Below are 23,808 nucleotides of genomic sequence, written 5' to 3'. Positions count from 1 at the left end.
TATTTTGTTATTTTTATCTTACAACCAGTACATAATCACCAACTTCTATACTTTAAAATTTAATTGAATTTGCCTTTTATGGTTGTTTTGAAATATTCAGAAAATAGATAAATTGGATAATTTTTTTAATTTAAGGCAATGTACTTTAAGTTTAATAATTCATATTATTAAATATTAACTGTATTTTTGAATTAACGTCAATTTCATTCAATTTTTAACAAGTAAATTTTGTTAAAAAGTTAGAAAAATATTTAAATTGGCCCATTAAATTGAATTAAATAATATATTTGCAAAAGTTTTGACTCTTTTTTATATTATTAGGCTTAATAATTTAATTATTTCACTTTATAGTTATTTGTTAATTACAATGACAGATAAGGCAAGGGGGCATTAGCCCTTAAAAAATTATATAAAACTAAAAAATGGATCTTCGATTTGATCAAAAATAAAACCAATGGCTAAAAGAAAAAGGAAGAGAGTGCACCAGCAGAGAGAATCAAAAACAGGAAAAGATATTTTGCTATGTAAATAAGGAACAAACTGAACGGATTGGCAATTTATGAAGGAAGAAAAGAGGGGTTTATTTATAGAATGGGCAAGCCCACTCTGAATTTCTATTTTTACTCATTAAAATTTTAAAATTTTCCTTTTTTTTGCAAACCAAATCTATTTCAAAAATACTCTCCTGCTGGCGTAGTTTAGATTCAGTATGGAGAAGGAGTGTGCTCCTTAATCAATTTTGAGTATTTTAGGAAATAAAAAATGCATATATACTAAATAAATATTTTCCTTTTAGGGAATCAATTTAGCTATTTTTGGTACAAACAACAAAAACAAGAAATAAGATTTGCCCGTTAATTACTATGTTAGTATTCACTTAGAAAAATTATAATAGCTATTCGATAAGATAAATTCACTCTTAAAATTCACCAACTACTAAACAGAACAAATGTATACCTTAGAATATTTATTTTTATACACATTAAATATTGAATTTTAATTATATAACACAGTTCCATTTAATTTAATAAATTTAATTAATTGAATCCTAATCATTTGACTGAAATTTAAACTTGAATTTTTTAATAGTATAGTATAGTGATAATTTAAAAAAAAAATTACTATACCTACTAAATTTTGATGGGAACTAGACCATTTAGTATTTTAAAAAATTTTAGAGATTTATTAGTAATTTTATATAAACAAATATTTATTACCCTATTAAGAACAAGAAGATACCAGCAGTGAAACATAAGTCATCTTTAAAAAAGAAAAAAAATCCAAACTGTCTTTATATTTTGCCTTTTCTTTTCCATAAATTCTATTTTGTTGTTTTTATCTTACAACCAGTACATAATCACCAACTTCTATACTTTAAAATTTAATTTATATAATAACATTATTGAAGGTAAGTTTTTTAAAAAGCAACGATGTTATTATTTTTATTTACTTTATAATTTTAATTGAATTTGCCTTTTATGGTTGTTTTGAAATATTCAAAAAATAGATAAATAGGATAATTTTTTTAATTTGAGGAAATGTATTTTAAGTTTAATAATTCATATTATTAAATATTAACTACATTTTTGAATTAACGTCAATTTCATTCAATTTTTAACAAGTAAATTTTGTTAAAAAGTTAGAAACATATTTTAATTGGCCCATTAAATTGAATTAAATAATATATTTGCAAAAATTTTGGCTCTTTTTTATATTATTAGACTTAATAATTTAATTATTTCACTTTATAGTTATTTGTTAATTACAATGACAGATAAGGCAAGGGGGCATTAGCCCTTAGATCTTAAAAAATTATATAAAACTAAAAAATGGATCTTCGATTTGATCCAAGATAAAACCAATGGCTAAAAGAAAAAGGAAGAGAGCGCACCAGCAGAGAGAATCAAGAACAGAGAAAGATATTCTGTTGTGCAAATAAGGAACAAACTGAATGGGTTGGCAATTTATAGAAGGAGAAAAGATGGGTTTGTTTCTAGAATGGGCCAGCCCACTCTGGATTTCCATTTTTACTCATTAAAATTTTAAATTTTTACTTTTATTTGCAAACCAAATCTATTTCAAAAATACTTTCTGGCTGGCTTAGTTTAGATTCAATATGGAGAGGGAGTGTGCTCCTTAATCAATTTTGAGTGTTTTAGGAAATAAAAAATGCATATATACTGAATAAATATTTCCTTTTAAGGAAGCAATTTAGCTATTTTTGGTACAAACAACAAAAACAAGAAATAAGATTTGCCCATTAATTACTATGTTAGTATTTACTTAGAAAAATTATAACAACTATTCGATAAAATAAATTTATTCTTAAAATTCACCAACTACTAAACAAATAAAATGTATAACTTAGAATATTTATTTTTATACCCATTAAATATTGAATTTTAATTATAAAATACAGTTCCATTTAATTCAATAAATTTAATTAATTGAATCCTAATCATTTGACTGAAATTTAAACTTAAATTTTTTAATAGTATAGTGATAATTTAAGAAAAATAATTTCTATACCTACTAAATTTTGATGGGAACTAGATCATTTAATATTTTAGAAGATTTTAGGGATTTATTAGTAATTTTATATAAACAAATATTTATTACCCTATTAAGAACAAAAAGATAACACAGTGAAACATATGTAATCTTTAAAAAAGAAAAAAATCTAAACTGTCTTTATATTTTGCCTTTTCTTTTTCATAAATTCTATTTTGTTGTTTTTATCTTCCAACAAATACATAATCACCAACTTCTATACTTGAAAATTTAATTTATAGAATAACATTATTGAAGGGAAGTTTTTTAAAAAGCAACGATGTCATTAATTTTATTTACTTTATAATTTTAATTGAATTTGCTTTTTATGGTTGTTTTGAAATAATCAGAATATAGATAAATTGGATAATTTTTTTAATTTGAGGCAATGTATTTTAAGTTTAATAATTCATATTATTAAATATTAACTGCATTTTTGAATTAACGTTAATTTCATTCAATTTTTAACAAGTAAATTTTGTTAAAAAGTTAGAACTATATTTTAATTGGCCTATTAAATTGAATTAAATAATATATTTGCAAAAGTTTTGGCTCTTTTTTATATTATTAGGCTTAATAATTTAATTATTTCACTTTATAGTTATTTGTTAATTAATTACAATGACAGATAAGGCAAAGGGGCATTAGCCCTTAGATCTTAAAAAATTATATAAAATTAAAAAATGGATCTTCGATTTGATCAAAGATAAAACCAATGGCTAAAAGAAAAAGGAAGAGAGCGCACCAGCAGAGAGAATCAAGAACAGGGAAAGATATTCTGCTATGCAAATAAGGAACAAACTGAATGGGTTGGCAATTTATAGAAGGAGAAAAGATGGGTTTGTTTCTAGAATGGGCAAGCCCACTCTGTCCCTGAGATAGAATAAGGGGCAATGAGATAAGAACCCTTTAGATTGTTGACAGTATGAGGAAAGTTAAGTAAAGTATACAACCAAAGTAGGTAGTAGCTATAGGGTGTATAGTGGTAGCTTGAAATTAGGCAGAAAAGAAAAATCAATAGGTAGTAAGTTGAATAAAAGTTAACCTAATGGATTCAATTATGCTTGATGAGAAAAGAATAAGGGATAATGACACATAGGCTTTAGGTTAGACTGTTAAGATAATGAGAAGGTAGTTAAAGATTTGTTATGAATGTTAGGCGAATGTCTTTAGTGTGATCAACAGAGTTACTTTGCAATAAAGCAATAGTGATAGAATAACAGTAGGGGTAAAACGAGAAGCGATGGATATAGGTGGTTATAAGTCATTAGGAAGTTTAAGGATCAAAATAATGATTATAGGTAAGGGTAGAGTTAGTACTGGAAGAATCTATTAGTGAGAGATGTCTTTCAAAATGCAACAAAAGTCAAGGGCACAATACGAATAATAGTAGGTATGATTGAAGCTAGCTTTGGAAGAATCTGTTAATAAGAGATATCTTCCAAAATACAGCAGAAGGCAAGGGACAAGATAAAGATAATATATCAGGATTGAATAGTGGTATAACAGAGGGTTGGTGAGGCTGATATCTTATAGGTAGAGCATAACTTTTGTAAGGAGATGATAAAATTTGAAGAAGAAAAAACCAAGAGACATGGGTTAAACATTATTGTATGAAATCATATGTAGTTCAATGTAGGAGGATATTTCTCATTCTCTTTAAGTTTAGCTCGTGTTTTTAGCTCTAGAAGGTTATGTAAGGAGCGGAGACTGGGTCCAGGTGACCCAGTTATTTGAGTATTTAGTAGGCACCAGTTCATACACAATCTCCTAATATAAGAATGATGGTAAGTGCATACCTAATATCAAGATGGATGGACGATTAGGGCACTGATAGGAGTTAGATCAAATTAGTTACCAGGCTTATAGCCCTTCTGAACTCTAAGCTAGAGGGAGTGCTGTCTGTGGATGAGATTCGATGGATGAAACTTGTACTAATGGTTAGATTTGAGGCTAAAGTCTAGAAAGCTGTAGGCAATAAATGTGGCTACATCAAGAAGAATAAATATATAAAGTATCTTATCTGGGCTTGTGGTACAACACACATTTCTCACTATTATATAGTTTAGGTGGAACTTATAGGTTCAAGGATACCTATCTAACCATAAAGGGCAATTCATTACAAAGGATAGTAGGGGACGATAATGTTTTGATGGTCATATTAGGAAGGAGAAACAGGAAGAATCATCCATGGTCAATGGCTTATGTTCCATAAAATGAGTAGTAGGTTAGTACGATAGTATGATACTATATAGTAGATGTGCTGGTGAAAACTAATCACAGAGTTAAGATTAAGAAATAATAAAAATGTGTATTTCTATATTCTTAAAGTGGAAGAATTTAGCTTTGATGGTGATAAGAGTGTAGCTCTATACAATTTAGTGTCAGCCATTAGTGCTAGAAAGATATTGAGACGTGGATATCAGGGGTATTTGGCACTAGTGAGGGACACATCTGTTGAAGGTACTAATATAGAGAATGTACTTGTTGTCAAAGAATTTGTAAATTTATTTCCTGAGGAGCTTCCAAGATTACCATCGGATAGGGAGATAGAGTTCTGCATAGATATTGTGGCAAGTATAAATCCCATTTCTATGCCACCTTACAGGATGGCATTAGTAAAGCTAAAGGAACTAAAGGAGCAACTACAAGAGTTGTTGGATAAGGGTTTCATTCGGCCAAGCACTTCACCTTGGGATGCTCCTGTTCTATTTGTGAGGAAGAAGGATGAAACTTTGAGGTCGTGTATTGACTATAGACAGTTGAACAAAGTGACTGTTAAGAACAAATATTCACTTTCTCAGATTGATGATCTGTTTGATCAGCTATAAGGAGTAAGGTACTTTTCAAAATAGACTTATGATCAGGTTATCACTAGCTGAGGATTAGAAGTGAGGATGTGCCAAAGATAGCGTTCTAGACTAGGTTTGGTCATTATGAGTTTCTAGTGATGTCTTTAGGACTCACTAATGTAGCAGCGGCCTTTAAGGACTTAATGAACATGGTGTTTAGGCCATACCTAGATCACTTTGTCCTTGTATTCATAGATGATATTTTGGTGTATTCTCAAATCGAGGAAGAGTATGTGTGACATTTGAGGATGGTGTTACAGACATTGAGGAAGCATCAGCTTTATACAATATTTTTAAAGTGTGAGTTCTAGCTGGAGAGCACTCATTCGTAGGGCATGTGGTCTCTAGTGAAGGTATTCAGATAGACCCTAAGAAAATTGAAGTAGTAACTGATTGGCTTAGGCTTACTATAGTCACCGAGGTGCGAAGTTTTCTAGGCCTAGCAGGTTACTACAGGCGTTTTGTGCAGAATTTCTCTAAAATAACAGCTCCTCTTACACGATTGACTCGAAAGAATGTCTCATTCTTCTGGTCAAATGAATGTGAGAAAAGCTTTTAGAAGCTTAAGAACTGTTTAACTGCAGCTCCTGCGTTGACTTTGCTGGTGAGTGGGGAAGGTTACAAGTGTACTGTGATGCTTCTAGAGTTGGGTTGGGGTGTGTCGTAATGTAGCATTATAAAGTAGTGGAGGCAGTTAAAGAAGCATAAGCATAACTACCCCACTCATGATATGGAAATGGTGGCTGTAGTCTTTGCACTAAAAATCTATAGGCATTACCTATATGGTGAAATGTGTGAAATATACACCGATCATAAAAGTTTAAAGTATAATTTTTTAATAGAGAGATTTAAATTTGAGGCAGAGGAGATGGATGGAGTTTTACGCAGCTAGTTACATAAGATAGGCAGGAGTTGGTACAATGACCTCATCGCAAAAAGTAGACTAGAAGCTCATAATATCATGGAACTAAGAAGTATAGGTACTTTTATTACGAAGAAAAGTATCGCTAACGCTTCAATGGCTAAATAGGATCAGTAATGATTTTCGATAAGGTGCATACAGAGGTAGTTATTTTAGAAGGGCACTTAATGAGACATTATATGGCAGGAATTGTATATCCCCTCCATGTTGGACAGAAGTTGGAGAGGCAAGAGTACATGATTTAAATCTAGTGTAGTACACTTTAAAGATGGTTTTTTTTATTTATCAGGAAGCGTTTAAAGACAGCTTTCAGCCGACAAAAAAATTGTACAAATCCAAGGTGAAAAGATGTAGAATTTTCAATGGGTGACTATGTATTCTTGAAGGTTTCTCATATGAAAGGGATTATAAGATTTGGAAAGAAAGGTAAGTTGGCACCCCGTTACATAAGACCTTTTGAGATCACGGATAGGGTGTGAGCAATTGCCTATCAATTGGAGTTGCCATCAAACCTTTCTCATGTCCACCCAGTATTCCATATTTTTATATTTAGGAAGTATGTTCCCGATTATTCTCATGTGTTGCAACTAAACACAGTGGAGTTAAATGAGAATTTAACCTTTGAGGAGCAACCAGTAGCCATAGTAGACCATCAGATGAGACAACTTAGGTTAAGGCAAATCCCTATGATTAAAGTCCTATGGAGGAGTCAATCTGTGGAGGAATGCACTTGGGAGTCAGAGCGAGTTATATATAGCAAGTACTCATATTTATTTGATATGTAACTCTATGTCATTGTTCTGTCTTGTGTAAAATTTGAGAACGAATTTTTTATAAGAGGGGAAGAATGTAACACTCCGAATTTTTAAATAATTATTTTATGTATAATTATATAATTTTTTACTAGTTTAGTGGGCCCAGGAGGGGCCATATGATGTTGATGAGATGTGGATATGAGATATGTGTTTTAAAAATATTATTTAGATCATTTTGCAGGTTGGGTAGGTCCTAGATATAGGAGAAACTCTGCTAGATTTTCAGCAAAACTTAGGATGTCCTTTAATTCTTTAAAGTTTTGTTTTAAGTAAATATTAATCAATTTGCAATGTAATTGTTTAGGTGATCCGGGTTAACTCTTCTCCTCCGCTCAACCGCCATGGTAATCAATGGTTAATTTGTGAGTAGATATTGATTTTATTTACAATTTCAATATTATTATATTTTCAAGGCATGCTCATGCATCACATATAAATATATGTATGTAGTTAAATACTAGGCACGCTCTATGTTGCATTTTCTTATTTGAAAAATGGATGTGGATATCGCCTTAAGGTAATTTAGAGTTGTGTGCGTGTGTTGGCATACGTGTGGTGTGGTGTAATGGATATGGGTAGGACGGGCAAATTAGCTTGAGCTAGTCTCGCTTGGGGCCCAGTCCTTTTTGAGAAAGTCGAGGTGAGTACGGCTTTGAGTTGATTTCGCTGACCCCCGCATTTGGATATTAAGCGAAAGTTCGACTTGAGTTGATCTCGCTGGCAGGCCTTGGATTAAGAGAGCTGTATAGGGGATCAACTCCCATATGTATATATCTGTTGGGATGTATTGGTGTGTGTGAGTGCTCCAAATTATTCTTTGTGCTAATATTATTTGAATTTGATGAAAATTGTTGATCAATGTTGAATTCCATCCTTAGGGATACATTAGAATTAGATAGTTATAGGAATTGTTTTTAAAATCAATATCTTACTCTATGAGTCAAATGCTTACTCCTGTTCACCCATTTTTCCTAGGTTCAGGAGAGCTTTTTCTTATAATTGGCCTATTTCCTCTTTCGCAGGTCCATTGGTGCTCATTTACATTTATTTTGTTGATCTGAATTCTAGAACTCTGCATGTGCTAGAGGCATTTTATTTAGCTGGATCTGTAAATGATTAATTATTGAAATTGTTAACATATTAAACATGTATATGTATGTATATGTGGACTTATGGTTTTATTTGCTTGTATGGATGAGGGAGCTGGGCTCCTAGGGATCATTTTATGTTGACTGAGGATATTGTGGATGAGCTGAGCTCCCCAAATGATTATATATTGTGATTACAGGTCGGATGAGTTAAAAACTCATCGTTGGATGGTTCTGGATATGGCCAGACTCTGTCCGGTTATTTTCTTGAAATGGATTTTGAAATTGGGCTTGAACAGTGAGACTTACTATGGGCTTTGGGGGTCTTATGCTGACCAAAATCCTAGTACCGGTCCAGCTCATAATTTGAGTCGTGACAATTTTTCATATTTTCTGGCATTTAGGGCACTCAAGAAAATTAAACAACAGAAAATGTTTTCCTGATCAAAGGAAAAATTAAATCATTTTTAAGAAAAATAACTTTACTTTTAAGAAAAATGACTTCATTTTTTAAAAGAGAAAGTTATTTTCTATTTTTTAAATTTTGATAATCTTATTAAAATGTGAATACACTTATACATATAAAAAATAAACACACATCATTAATTTAACATTATAATCAAATAATGAAAAATATTTTCCATATACAAATTATTTTCCAAAACAAATGGAGCCTAAATCATCACCAAATTATTAATTTAATTCCATAATCATCTGCTACTTAAAAAAAAAAATGACATGCATTTCACAAAATACTATATGGAGTGGGAAAAGGCATATTCGCCATAAAGTAGTTCCTTTATAAGGTTAAGCATCCGTCGGTTCATATAAAATTAAAAGTCAAATCAAATTAAATTATATCTATAATCTAATTAAATCAAATTAAATTAAAAATAAATTGATTCGATTTTATTTTTATGTTTAGTTCTTTAAAAAATAAGCAAATGAAGATAGGAGATAAGACCGGGGCGGCAAGGAAGGAGAAAAAGAGATGCAGGGGATTAAAGTTTGTGAAGGAATGATTATATGGTAGAAATTGGATGGCTGAGATTATTTTAAGATGGACGGCTAGGATTAATTTAAAGGTTAATTATACATATATATGGGGAGAAGATAGGTCTCGTAATTGAAACATCCACGGTCTTATGGAGGCAATTTCCAACTTAGCTAGAAGAGATAAATTACTATAGCTCTCCTTAGATTAAATGTATTTTTGTTCGGTTCAGTTTTTTGAATTTTTTTTTTAAATTCAACTTAATCGAATAAATTAAAATTTTAAAAAAATTAAAATCAAATCGATTGAATTTTTTATTAAATCAAATCAAATTTTGAATTGAATAGATTTGATCAATTATTTTGATCTAAACTAAATACTGCTCATCCCTACTTATGTATTCCCACCTACAAAAATACTCCAAAATCAACGAGTGAATTCAAACTCAATATGAAGTGCATCAAGAGATAATCACTGAGCCCATCTTTCGTGGGCTTTACGATTGGAATCTTTGACACAGAATACACTTTCCAGGGAGATGTTAGAATAACATATCATTCATGGAAATGGGAAAAGCACCCTGAAGCAGGATATAAATAACCATGCTTCCATAGTTTCAAATCCATCGCAAGTTCAAGAAAATTACAAACATAAATCCTGTTTTAGGCCCTCTTCCTCAGCACTTGAAAATCATGTATTATCCTGCTCAATACTATCCCCAAGAACATAATTATACTGCTTTTTATCCCCCAAACAGTCCGCCAACATATCAGGAGAGGCCAGCACCTGGTGCTTACTGGGCACCACAACCACCACCATGTCCTCCTGCTCCACAAGGTGCTTGGTTTCCAAGCAATCCTCCTCCACTACCACGTCCATGTTATCTTCCCTGGAATCCCTTCGCCGTGCACAACTACAAAGCTGCTTCTGTTCCCTTCACTGAAGACCAAGTGAGGCAAGTTTTCATGCAGTTCGATCTGAATCGAGACAATGTTCTTAGCAGAGAAGAGATCAGACAAGCTTTCAAATATCTTGGTGCAATGTTCCCAGCACAAAAGGCCCGTAAAGCACTCAAACTTGCTGATGCCAATGGAGATGGAGCAATCGACTTGTCAGAGTTAGACGATCTCGTCAAATATGCTTACAATCTTGGGTATGTAGTTAGGTAGAAAGTTTGAAGTTTCTAATCGTTGGGAATGGGAGGGGGGAAATAAATAAATGGTGTTCTTGCCATCCTAAATAATTAACATGTAATATGGGGTATGCAATTTCCCCCACAAGTTTCAGTTTTTTTTTTTTTTTTTAATTCTCTGTAAGTTTCAGCTTTTTTCTTTTTTTAATCCTCTGTAAGACCATAGGAGGATTATAATTTTCCTGATATGTTTTCCCTTCATGGGTTCATATATTTATATAATGCGTGCGGTATTTTAAGTTGTAATTATTAGGGATGTCAATGATTTTTGGGTCTTAAATTATATAACTATATATAAATCAAATTTATTTTATTATTTTAATTTTTTATTAAAAATCGAATCAAAATTATATCAGTCCCATATCAAATTAAATATAAATTGAAAATTGATTTTTTATATATATATATTCTAATTTTTTAAATATATTATATATTTTTAATATAATTATACATATAATAATTTTAACTATAAATATAATAAATTAAATAATTTTTAATTATAAATATATTATTAATATATTATATAATATACTTAATCTTTAGAATACTGTGAACCGAAAATTAAAACCGCACACCCTACTAACTATATTGTCTTTTTTATGGACCCAAACATAGGACTATTGAAACCTAACATTATCAATGGTGAAAATGAATCTATTACATGCACACCAATACATAAACTGATAATATAGTAAATGTATTATCAGTTTTTGTATGATAAATTGTATAAATTCATCTAGAATTTAGTGATAAGTTTAACTTGTAGGATGAATTAAATTAGGGACAATAAAACTGTTTGACAGCATACTCTCACAATGATCGTTACATTTGAAGAGATTTTTTTTTTACCATTAAAAATATATATATATAATAAATGTATAACTTGCCCCGTAAAAAATTAGTTTGCTAGCTACCTCACATATTTAAATTGATGAAATCTACTTAAATTTTAATTTAAAAATTAAATAAATAAAATTATTTAAAAAAAAAATAATTTAATTCAAAATAATAAATAATTTAATTTAAAATTTTTAATATTTATAATGATTCAATAATAACTTAAATTAACCTAAAATCTAATTATAAAATGAATCCAACCCGAACTCCCCATCCTATCGCATTTACCACCTATGTCAAGAATTTGTATATTATGTCTATGGAAGGGTACCTTAGAGCAAGAAGTTACCATCAATCAAAGGGGTTAGAGGGTGATTTAACTCGTCCATCTATCTGTAAGTCATAAACCTTAATTTCTTTTTTTTTTTTAAACAAACATTCTATTTTTTTTTTATAATTACTAAAAAAATATGTTCTTAAAATTACTAAAAAAAAATATGTTGTAAGCCTCTATTTAACTGTGCAGTTATTAATAGCAATTGATTTAATAATCAATAAATCAGCAGCTAAACCTATTTTTAAATTAGTTGTTATGGTATATTTAAATTTTTTTAATTTAATAACTAATTATATTTTGATTATTAATAGCAATCGATTTGTCAAATAGTTACTAAATTTTTTTATAAATAACAATTTTACTAAAAAAAATCATAAATCAATTGTAAAATTAACTGTTAATAATAATCGATTTCAATCAATTATAAAAATCGATAGTAAATTTTTCTTAGTGCGCAAATTTCTTTAAAAAATACATTAAAATAAAACTAAAAAATAATGAGAGTGACCTTTTTTCTTATTTTTTTGGTCACTACAATAATCAGTATTCACAGCAGCCAGCTTTGTCGTGATGACGAGAGTAAATTGGCTGATGACATTTTCTTTCATTTTTTTTTTGCCTTTTTAGAAATTAAAATTAAGTAAAAATTTAATTTAATTATTATTTTTTTCAATTCTCATATTTACGTAAATGAATATTAATCATTTATAGCATTAATATTCATGATTAAATCTGGTGGTCCATGTTTCATCTTCGTCTATTTTAGGGCATCCATATTGATTCTTCATTGTGAAATAATAAGCCACAACCATCTATCGTGTAGCATATTCTCTGCTTCTTATTGCCATGATAAATTCTCCTTTCCATGGTAACAACCAATATCAAAAGAATATTGAAATATAAAATTAATTAATGGAATATATATCTTTTTTATGTACTGACCTTTTTCAAATTATGAAAAAAATATATATTTTTCATATATTATTTTAATTTTTCTATTATGAAATAAACACTAAATCATCACCGAATTATTAATTTAATGCCACAGTCATTTGATACTTTGAAAAAAGAAAAAAAAAATGGCATGCATTTCACAAAATAAAATAATACTGTATATATGGAGTGGGGAAAGGCATATTTGCATAAAGTAGTTCCTTTATAGTCGGAATCTTTGCCTTTCCAGGAAGATAAGTTAGAATAAAATATCATTCATGCAAATGGGAAAATCACCCTGAAGCAGGATATAAATAAACTTGCTTCCATAGTTTCAAATCCATCGCAAGTTCAAGAAAACTACAAACATAAAACCTGTTTTAGGCCCTCTTCCTCAGCACCTGAAATCATGTATTGTCCTCCTCTTTGGTATCCCCAAGATCAAAATTATACTGCTTTTTATTCCCCAAACAATCCGCCAATTTATCCGGAGAGGCCAGCAGCTGGTGCTAACTGGTCACCACCACCGCTACCATGTCTTCCTGCTCCACAAGGTGCTTGGTTTCCAAACAATCCACCTCCACCACCACGTCCAAGTTATGTTCCCTGGAATCCATTCCCTGTGCACAACTACAAAGCTGCTCCTGTTCCCTTCACTGAAGAACAAGTGAGGCAAATTTTCATGCGGTTCGATCTGAATCATGACAATGTTCTTAGCAGAGAAGAGATCAGACAAGCTTTCCAATATCTTGGTGCTATGTTCCCTGGTCAAAAGGCCCGTCAAGCAATGAAAGTTGCTGATGCCAACGGTGATGGAGCGGTGGACTTGTCAGAGATAGACGACCTCGTTAAATATGCTTACAATCTAGGGTATGTTGTTAGGTAGAAAGTTTGAAGTTTCTAATCGTTTGTGGGGGGAAATAAATAAATAAATGGTGTTCTTGCCATCCTGAATAATTAACATGTAATATGGGGTATGCTATTGCCTCCATAAGTTTAAGCTTTTTTTACTTTGTGCTGTAAAACCATAGGAGGATTATAATCTTCCTGCTATGTTCTCCCTTCATGGGTTCATATATTTATATAATGTGTGCGTATTTTAGGTTATAGTTATAATGGGTGTGCATCCCATATCAATGATTTAAAAGGAAAAAGGAGAGCTACTTTTCTTTACGTAATCCACTAATTATCATTTGATAGTGATGTTAACTTTTCCCTATCCCAAAATTACTCTTTCCTTTTTTAAGTAACGCTATATGGAGACTTTCTTAAAAAAAAAAAAAAATATTCTCTGTACCTACAATAGACGCAAGAGGCCAAAAGACGCACAATAGAGTGTGGTGGAGGGATATGGTCGGTGAACGATGGATGACGGAGTGTCGTGATCGGTGAACAAAGGACGGCAAAGAGCTGGCGGCTGGGAGCATAGATCGCCAAACGGAGAGAATTAAAGAAGAGAGAGAAAGAACACGAAGAGGGGGGGGGGGGGGGGTGGGTGGAGAAATCTAGCAATTTAAGGAATTTTTATCTGATATAATTGTTATCCGTATAATAATTTAATTATAATTATTGTTATTAATTATAGTTAGACTCATTTAAAATTTATTATAATTAATAATTATAATGAAACTGTTATGTACATTATATAATTTTTCAATTTAAGGCCCAATAATTATCGATCGACATTAAATCTTTATCAATGATATAATGTTGCTGTCAGTATCATATAATCCCAACTTCAAAATTTAAGTTACCAATGGCATATTTCATTGGTACTTTATTTTTAAAATTTTTCATATTAAGGTTATCGATTGATCAATGACAATGGTAGTTATTTATTTTTTTTTTGTATTTTCAATTTAAATTTGTTAACGATAAATATCAAATAATATTTACTGACGAATCTTAATCGTTTTGTAAATTATTTTATAACTATTTTTCCATTGTTATTACCAATAAAACAACAACGTCGGCGGTTACAAATTACATATTTTTGTCTGTATTTTTAAAATTTTCTAGTGTTTTTCATAGTTAATATTACTGACAAAGTAAGGCTTTCGCAAATTACAGAACGGCTATATTTGTCACTAAAGTTAGCCTATTCCATTACTAATTTTCCGCCTTCATTTGGCGCCACTTTTCCCAACAGTATTAAGAGGTCGTTGAATAATCCATCCGTATACCCATTCTTAATAATTATTATACATTATTCTTGGCATCCTTTATACAGCCTTCTTCCTCCGCCCAGCCGCCACAGTGATTGCCGTCAAGTCTGTGAGTAAAATATTAATTTTAATTGTAATTTCGATATTATTATATGTTCAAGCATGCCCATGCATCACTTATATGCAAATATTTATGTAGTTAAACTCTAGGCACGATTTATGTTGCATTCATAACTGTTAGCGTGCCACGGATGTTGTTGTGGTAATTTGGAGCAGTGTGCGTGCATTGGCGTGCGTGTGATGTGGTGTGGACTATGGATAGGACGGGTAGACACGGCTTGAGATCTTCGCTGGGACCCCGATTTGGTTATTAAGTGAAAGTCCGAGCTGAGTTCTTTGCTGGTACTAGGTTGGATTTAAGAGAGTTGTATAGGGGATCAGCTCCCATATATTATGATTGATGTTACAGGGTGTGTGAGTGCTTCAAATTACCTTTTTGTTGTTATGATGTGAAAATATGGTTGCTGTTGCATTTCACTCCACAGGTTGCATTAGTTCTAGATAGTTATAGAGATTATGGTTAAAATTGATATTTTACTCTCTGAGTCGAACGCTCACCTCGCTCAATATTTTTCTCAAAGCACAGGAGGATTTATTGTGGTTAACCTGCTTTTCTACTTCGCAGGTTGTTTATCAATAGTTTTGTAATTTTATTTACTCCTAAAATTTCCGCATGTGTTAGAAATATTTAAATGATTCGGGTCTGTAATATAAATTGTCATGTGGACCTGTAAAATTATATGCATGTTTGATGGATTGGATGAGGGAGCTGAGCTCCCATTTATTTTTATGCCGATATGAGTATTTGGAGGGTGAGCTGAGCTCCCCAATTGATGATATATTTTGTTTACAGGTCGGGTGAGTCAAAAACTCCCCGTTGAAAGGTCCACTTTATGGCCGGACTCTGTCCGGTTGGTTTCTTGAAATTGGGCCCAAATGGGCCTTAGAGTTGGGTTAATGAACAGCTATGCTTACTACGGGCCTCGGGGGGCTTTAGGCTGGCCCAGGTCCTAGTGTCGGTCCGGCCCATAGGTTGGGTCGTGACAAATGTGGTATCAGAGCTTAGGCTCCAGATTCATAGGGAAAAATTATCTAAGTGTTGGGAAGAGTCCACTAGGAGTCACATACGGAGTATAGGATTCTGTTTCGTCTTTTCCTGTAATTCTTTGTTTCTAGATTCTACGTTATACCTCGGGAAATATAAGATTACCTCAGTTAGTGTCTTGATTTTCGTGGAGTACACAGAAATGTGAAATAGAGTTAGTAGACATGTGAGGTCTATCATGAGGATACGTACTCCAAGAAATGTTATATTTTTGTCAGTATGGGTTTAAATGGTGTGCCCATTTTGTGTAAGGCACGAGTACATAAAAAGTGAGTCTTAAAAGTACAGTTGCCCTAGATAAGGATGAGGATACCACTACTGGCAGTCATCAGTAGATGACCCAGTCATAATAAGTTTGTGATAATAGAAGATTCAGGAGAGATAAGAAATTAGGAGACCTAGTCTGTCAGGACGTATCGTAGTAACTATACAATGTTCTCGATGTCTGCTCTGTAGTCGCAGATTATAGTACCGACATGAGATTATTGTGTAGAGCTGCGTACTTCCTCAGAGTGCTTATGATGAGGATGTTTGCAGGCAGTCTCTGTTTTGGTACAGTAATACCATAACAGAGTTCTATATCTGCAGAGGAGTTGGGAACTCCTAGTTAGGGGTCTAGAGTTAGAATATTGAGAGGTCACAGTGAGGTGATAACTAGAGTCAGTGACTCAGTTACCCTAGCATGAGCTAGAGTTACAATAAGAATTGCCATCAGACCAGAGGTTTCGAATTAGTTGCAAAGCAAAGGTGACACCTATAGAGTGAGATTATCTAGTATTCAGTATGGAATTTTAGATGGTTTTTGCAGTATGACAAACATTTGGTTAGAACTTAGTGAGAATAGTATACCTTGTGTGTATCAGTATGAAATAAAGTACAACCCTACTACCTAGGGAAAGTCAAAACTATGAATTGATGATTCACAGAGCTATAATATGATAGGAGAGTCATTAATTTGACATGGTTTTGGGCAAGGTGGTAAATGTAGTATCTTTGTTGCAGCAAGTTAGGGTATAGTCCTATCTTTTCAGAAGGGATCGAAAGTTATTACTAATAATGGTGACCAACAAAATAGTGCCCCAGATGGGACTGTAGAGTGTGGTAGAGAGAAGTTGGCTCAGGTATCCTGCGGAGGATGCAAGTTCTATTATAGGAATCATATATAATCAGATCACGATGGATGTAAATCCTTTGAATTGGATGACGGGTTTGGGTGCCTGGAACCTTAAGTTTTGGCTAATTGAGTAAACATGGATAATAATAATAATAATAACAAATAAATAAAATTACTACAGAATCAGTTCTCGAGGTGGTAAGGGTATTATGTAAGCTAAAGGATAAAAATAGAGATCATACAATAAAAGTATGACTGTAATTTGCTGAGTTCCTTTCTAATTTCAAATTATTCAAAACAATAGTATAATCTAATTATAATAGTGTTAAGAGTAATAAATTAGCGAAGATAAATCACAGAAGGCCAATGGATAAAGAAAGTGCAGAATGAAAGTTTGGACAATTGATTGCAGATGCAATATAATCTAAATGCTAGTGGAAGTACTAGCTAGAGTGGTCAAAGGACCAAATCTGAGTAGCACAGACATATGATAACGCGATAGAGACTCTGAAAGATATAGTTAGCAAGTACAGCTATTATGTTAGGAAGAAGAATGGAACCAGGGATAGAATAGTCAAGTTCTATTTTGGGTAAGACAAAGGAAATAAATGAAAGGACAACCTAAAGAGCGCATAATAAAAGGAACAAAGTTAAGATATATGATAGGCTAAGTGTTATTCTTGGCAAGGAGAATGACAAGGATGGAAAACCCAAAATGAGACCACATTAGTGAGAAAAGTGATGGAGGTATGGAATACAATAATAATGAGTAAATGTTAGAAGGTGTGCGATGGTATTGCGGACTACCTAAATAGGTAAAGAAAGAGAAGTTAGTAAGCAGTAAGTTGAATAAAAGTCAGTCTAAGGGATCAAATAGGTATGATGAGAGGAAAAGAGTGATAGATAATGACACATAGGTTTTAGGTTAGACTTTTGAGATAGTGAGAAGGTAGTTAGAGGTTCGTTATGAATGTCAGGCAAACATTTTTAGTGTGATCAACATAATCACTTTGCGATGGCAATAACGATGCAGCAAAGAGGGGTAGAATAAAAAGTGACAAGTATGGATGGTAATAAATCACTAGAAAGTTTAAGGATCAAATTAATGACCATAGATAAGGGTGGAAGTAGTGTTTGAAGAATCTATTAGCGAGAGAAATCTTTCAGGATTCAACAAGGGTTAAGGGCACAATATAAACGATGATAGATATGAATCATAGGTCGAGTATAAGTAAAGTTAATAAATTATAAAATATTATGTCAGGAAGGACGATGGTATAGTAAAGGGTTCATGCAAATGATACCTTATAGGTAGAGCACAATTGTGCTAGGAGATGATGAAATTTGAAGAGAAAAACTAAGAAACATAGGTTAAACATTATTATATGGACAATCGGGCGTAGTTGAATATAGAGAATATTTTTCTTTCTTTTCAAGTTTAGCTCGTGTTTTGATTCCACAAGTTATATAAGGAGCGAGATCGAGGCAAGGAGACCTAGTTATTTGAGATTTTGATAGGCACCAATTCATATACAATTTCCTGATATGAGAATGACAGTAAGTGCATACCTAGTGTTAAGTATGAAAGGACGATCAGAGTAATGACAGGAGTTAAATTGAGTTAGCTACTAAGGCTTGCGACTGTTTTAAACTATGAGCTAGATGAAGTACTATTTATGGATGAGTTTCAATGGATGAAATTGTTGCTAATGGGTAATTTGAGGTTGAAGTTTAGAAAGCTATGGGCAGTATATATGATTATATTAAGGAGAATGAACACGTGAAGTATCTTGTTTGGAATTAAGGCATGACACATATTTCCTACAGCCGTGTTAGTTCAGATGGAACTTATAGTTTATGGGGCTCATATTCATCCAAGATAAGCAATTTCCTACTAAGGCTGGTAAGGAATGATAATGTTCTGATAGTTAAGTTGGAAAAAAGGGGGTACAAAAAAAAATTCTCTATGGGTAATTATAAGTGTTACATAAGGTGAAGAATGTGCTGATAGGAGTAAATCATAGGGTTAGAATTCTCGAAGTAATGAAACTAGTAATCAAGATAAGACTAAGAAATAAAAAGAAAGTTAAAGTTGATGATGGGATAGACATCTTTGAAGGAAAAGGTGTAAGGATGAGATAGGACTAAAATTAAGGAATAAGTACAAAGAGTTGAAAAGATACCAACAATACCAAAAATAGGAAAAGGGAAATGGATAAGATCCAAAGGACAGAAGAGAGCTCGATAGAGTCGGTTATAATGATGAGGATAAGGAGTGTCTAACCATCGCTTTGTGTTAACACTACCTATGAGCGATGAAGGATACACCGTGTCGTGACGCCTTGAGTTGGCCTAGGGTGTGTTTTGATGCGGAATGGAAAAGTAGTGGCTTATGCTTCAAGGCGGTGAAGAGGCATGAGCGAACTATCCCACCCATGATTTGGAAATGGCACTGTAGTCTTTGCACTAAAAATCTGGAGACACTACCGTATGGTGAAGTGTGCGAGATATAAACCGACTATAAGAGTTTGAAGTACATCTTCCAACAGAGGATTTAAACTTGAGACAGAGGAGATGGATGGAGCTTCGAAGACTATGATTGCACCATCCGGTACCACCACAGGAAGGCCAATGTAGTAGCAGATGCTTTAGCGAGAAAATCTTCCAGCGGTTTGGCGCACATTTCACAGAGAAGAGACCGTTGATTCGAGAAAGTACATGAGTTGATGGATCAAGGTTTAATCCTAGATCTTTCAGATGAGGGTCTTGTTGGCTTATTTTTCAGTGAGACCAGACTTGCGAGATAGAGTTAGAGTTTCCCAACACAGAGACCAACAATTAATGAAGATCATAGAAAGAGTACAGCAGGGTGAAGGTGGTGAGTTTGGATTTGCCAATGATGGCTCCCTAGTGCAAGGTTCTAGGATATGTGTGCCCAATGTGGACAACCTCAGGAATGAAATCATGCGAGAGGCACACTATACACTGTACAGTGTCCACCCAGGTTCCACCAAGATGTACCATGATGTGAGAGATAGCTATGGGTGGAATGGCATGAAGAGAGGCATAGCTGACTTTGTGTCCAAGTGCTTGACTTGTCGAAGGTGAAGTTTGAACACCAGAGACCGTCAGGGAAGTTGCAAGAGCTCCCTATCCCAAAATGGAAGTGGGAAATGATTTCTATGGATTTTGTGACTGGGTTGCCTCGTACCACGCGAGGATATAATTCGATATGGGTAATTGTAGACCGCCTAACCAAATCAGCTCACTTCTTGCCTGTGAAGACTACATATTCTGTGGCACAGTACGCCTGGCTCTACATTTGAGAAATAGTCAGATTGCATGGAGTTTCGGCTTTCATAATATCCGAGAGGGCTGATTCACTTCGGTTTTGGAGAAAGTTGTAGGAGGCACTTGGCACACGCAGTTGAACTTCATGACGGCTTTCCACCTCGCAGACGGACGGTCGAAAGGACAGTCCAAACATCGAAGACATGCTTCGCATGAGTGTTTTGGATTTTGGAGGTCAATGGGATGAGCGGCTAGCTTTGGTGGAGTTTGCCTACAACAACGATTATCACTCCAGATAGGATGCCACCTATGAGGCACTATATGGAAGAAAGTATAGGTCTCCTCTGTGTTGGACGGAAATGGGGGAAGCGAAGGTGCATGATGTAGACCTAGTGCAGTACACTTCAGAGATAGTTCCTTTAATCAGTGGAACGATTTCAAAAAGCGTAAGAGTTATGCAGACCCCAGACGGAGGGATGTGGAGCTTGCAGTGGACGACTATGTATTCCTGAAGATTTCTCCAATGAAAGGAGTCATGAGATTTGGAAAGAAGGGCAAGTTGGCACCTCGGTATATTGGACCTTTTGAGGTTACTGATAGAGTTGGAGCAGTTGCCTACCGGTTGGAGCTACCACCCAACCTTTCTCACGTTCATCCCGTGTTTCACATCTCTATGCTCAGGAAATACATTCCCAATCCTTCTCATGTACTCTGATCGGATGTAATAGAACTAAAGGAGAACTTGACATTTGAGGAGCAACCTGTAGCCATAGTGGACTACCAAGTGAGACAGCTAAGATCAAAACAGATCCCTATGGTTAAGGTTTTGTGGAGGAGCCAGTCAGTGGAAGAGTGCACCTGGGAGTCAGAACGGGACATGCGTAGCAAGTACCCTTATCTGTTCAATGTGTAATCATGTACTTTATTCTGCCTTGTGTAAAATTCGAGGATGAATTTTCTGTAAGGGGGGAAGAATGTAACACCCCTGATTTTTTATATATTATTATTGGGCTTCGTGTAGGTATCCTCAATTCGCGGAAATTCGACAGTTGTCCGGATCTGTGAATTTCCGGCCAGAACTCAACCACTCTGGAAAAGTCTCCGAATTGGATCGAGGTTTTGGCTACCCCACCATTGTCAGGCATCCCGAGCGCGTTCCCGAAGTCGGAATCGGCAAAGGTAAACCCGAACCTTGCTTTTTCGTAATTTTCTAGTGCTTAAATAGGATTAAAAATCCATAAAATATTCGTGGTAGCTTAGAAAATTACGATTCTTTTTGCAATAGCTTAGTAATATTTCTAAGGACCATGCAAGCGTAGTTTTATAATTTTTAGAGCTTATTTGAGCAGTTTTTGCAAAAATGATCAATTATAAGGACTAAATTAAAATTTTACATATTGTGATGAATGATTGATTTGATGGGCCCAGGAGGGGCTGTGTGATGTGATTGAGTTGTGGATATATGGATTGTGGATATAGAAGTGTGTTTTGAGCCCTTTTGCAGGTTGGGTAGGTCCTAGTTATAGTGGAGACTCACTGGATTTTCGGCACGACTTAGGACGTATTGGGTCTTTTCTTGATTTGTATTGGGTCATTTGTATTAAATAATTGTAATATAATTGTCAGGTGAGCCGGGACAGCCTTCTTCCTCCGCCCAGCCGCCACAGTGATTGCCGTCAAGTCTGTGAGTAAAATATTAATTTTAATTGTAATTTCGATATTATTATATGTTCAAGCATGCCCATGCATCACTTATATGCAAATATTTATGTAGTTAAACTCTAGGCACGATTTATGTTGCATTCATAACTGTTAGCGTGCCATGGATGTTGTTGTGGTAATTTGCTGCGTTGGCGTGCGTGTGATGTGGTGTGGACTATGGATAGGACGGGTAGACACGGCTTGAGATCTTCGCTGGGACCCGGTCCTTCGGGGTAGACACGGCTTGAGTTCTTCGCTGGGACCCCGATTTGGTTATTAAGTGGAAGTCCGAGCTGAGTTCTTCGCTGGCACCAGGTTGGATTTAAGAGAGCTGTATAGGGGATCAGCTCCCATATATTATGATTGATGTTACAGGGTGCGTGAGTGCTTCAAATTACCTTTTTGTTGTTATGATGTGAAAATATGGTTCTTTGTTGCATTTCACTCCACAGGTTGCATTAGTTCTAGATAGTTATAGAGATTATGGTTAAAATTGATATTTTACTCTCTGAGTCGAACGCTCACTCCTATTCAATATTTTTTCTCAGGCTACAGGAGGATTTTATTGTGGTTAACTTGCTTTTCTCCTTCGCAGGTTGTTTATCAATAGTTTTGTAATTTTATTTACTCCTAGAATTTCCGCATGTGTTAGAAATATTTAAATGATTCGGGTCTGTAATATAAATTGTCATGTGGACCTGTAAAATTATATGCATGTTTGATGGATTAGATGAGGGAGCTGAGCTCCTATTTATTTTTATGCCGATATGAGTATTTGGAGGGTGAGCTGAGCTCCCCAATTGATGATATATTTTGTTTACAGGTCGGGTGAGTCAAAAACTCCCCGTTGAAATGTCCACTTTATGGCCGAACTCTGTCCGGTTGGTTTCTTGAAATTGGGCCTAAATGGGCCTTAGAGTTGGGTTAATGAACAGTTAGGCTTACTACGGGTCTCAGGGGCTTTAGGCTGGCCCAGGTCCTAGTGCCGGTCCGGCCCATAGGTTGGGTCGTGACATCTTGTAACATAAATTAAGCGAGCTTGAACTCGAGTTTAATAAAAATTTAATAAATCAAGTTTTAGCTATTCAAATTTCAGTTCAATTCAACTCATTTACACACCTACCATATGATATTATTTTATGCAGTTGTATTTTATTTACTCGTATTTTTAGAACTCTACCGTCACTAACATTTTATATGTATTAGTTAAGGATGTCCATATTTATAAATGGGTTGAGTTGGTCTCTCCATATATATATATATATATATATACATATATATATATATATATGTATACATATATATACATATGTATATATATGTATATATACATAGATATATATGTATACATATATATCTATGTATATATACATATATATACATATGTATATATATGTATACATACATATATATACATATGTATATATATGTATATATACATAGATATATATGTATACATATATATATATATATACATATATATATTAGATAATAAGATGGAATTAGACTCAATTATTGTATGTAGGGGTGAGTAGATTTCGATTCAAATTGAAAAATTAAACTAAACTGAATCAATTTGATTTTAAAATTTAATCGGTTTGGTTCAATTTTATATTATAAAAATTTCTATTATTTCGGTTCGATTCGGTTTTGAAGAGAAAAAATTGATTAAACCGAACCAAATCGAATAATAATTTTATATATTCAAATTAAATCAAATCAAATTGAATCGATTTTTTAATTAATTTATTTTTATGGATAATTTATGAATTATATTTAATTATATATATATATATAAATTTTTTAATTTCATTCAGTAATGGTTATTAGGTTCAATTTAAAATCAAAATTA

The sequence above is a fragment of the Hevea brasiliensis genome, chromosome 1, assembly GCF_030052815.1.
Source record: "Hevea brasiliensis isolate MT/VB/25A 57/8 chromosome 1, ASM3005281v1, whole genome shotgun sequence".
Lineage (NCBI taxonomy): Eukaryota > Viridiplantae > Streptophyta > Magnoliopsida > Malpighiales > Euphorbiaceae > Hevea > Hevea brasiliensis.
Note: the sequence above shows the minus strand (reverse complement) of the source record.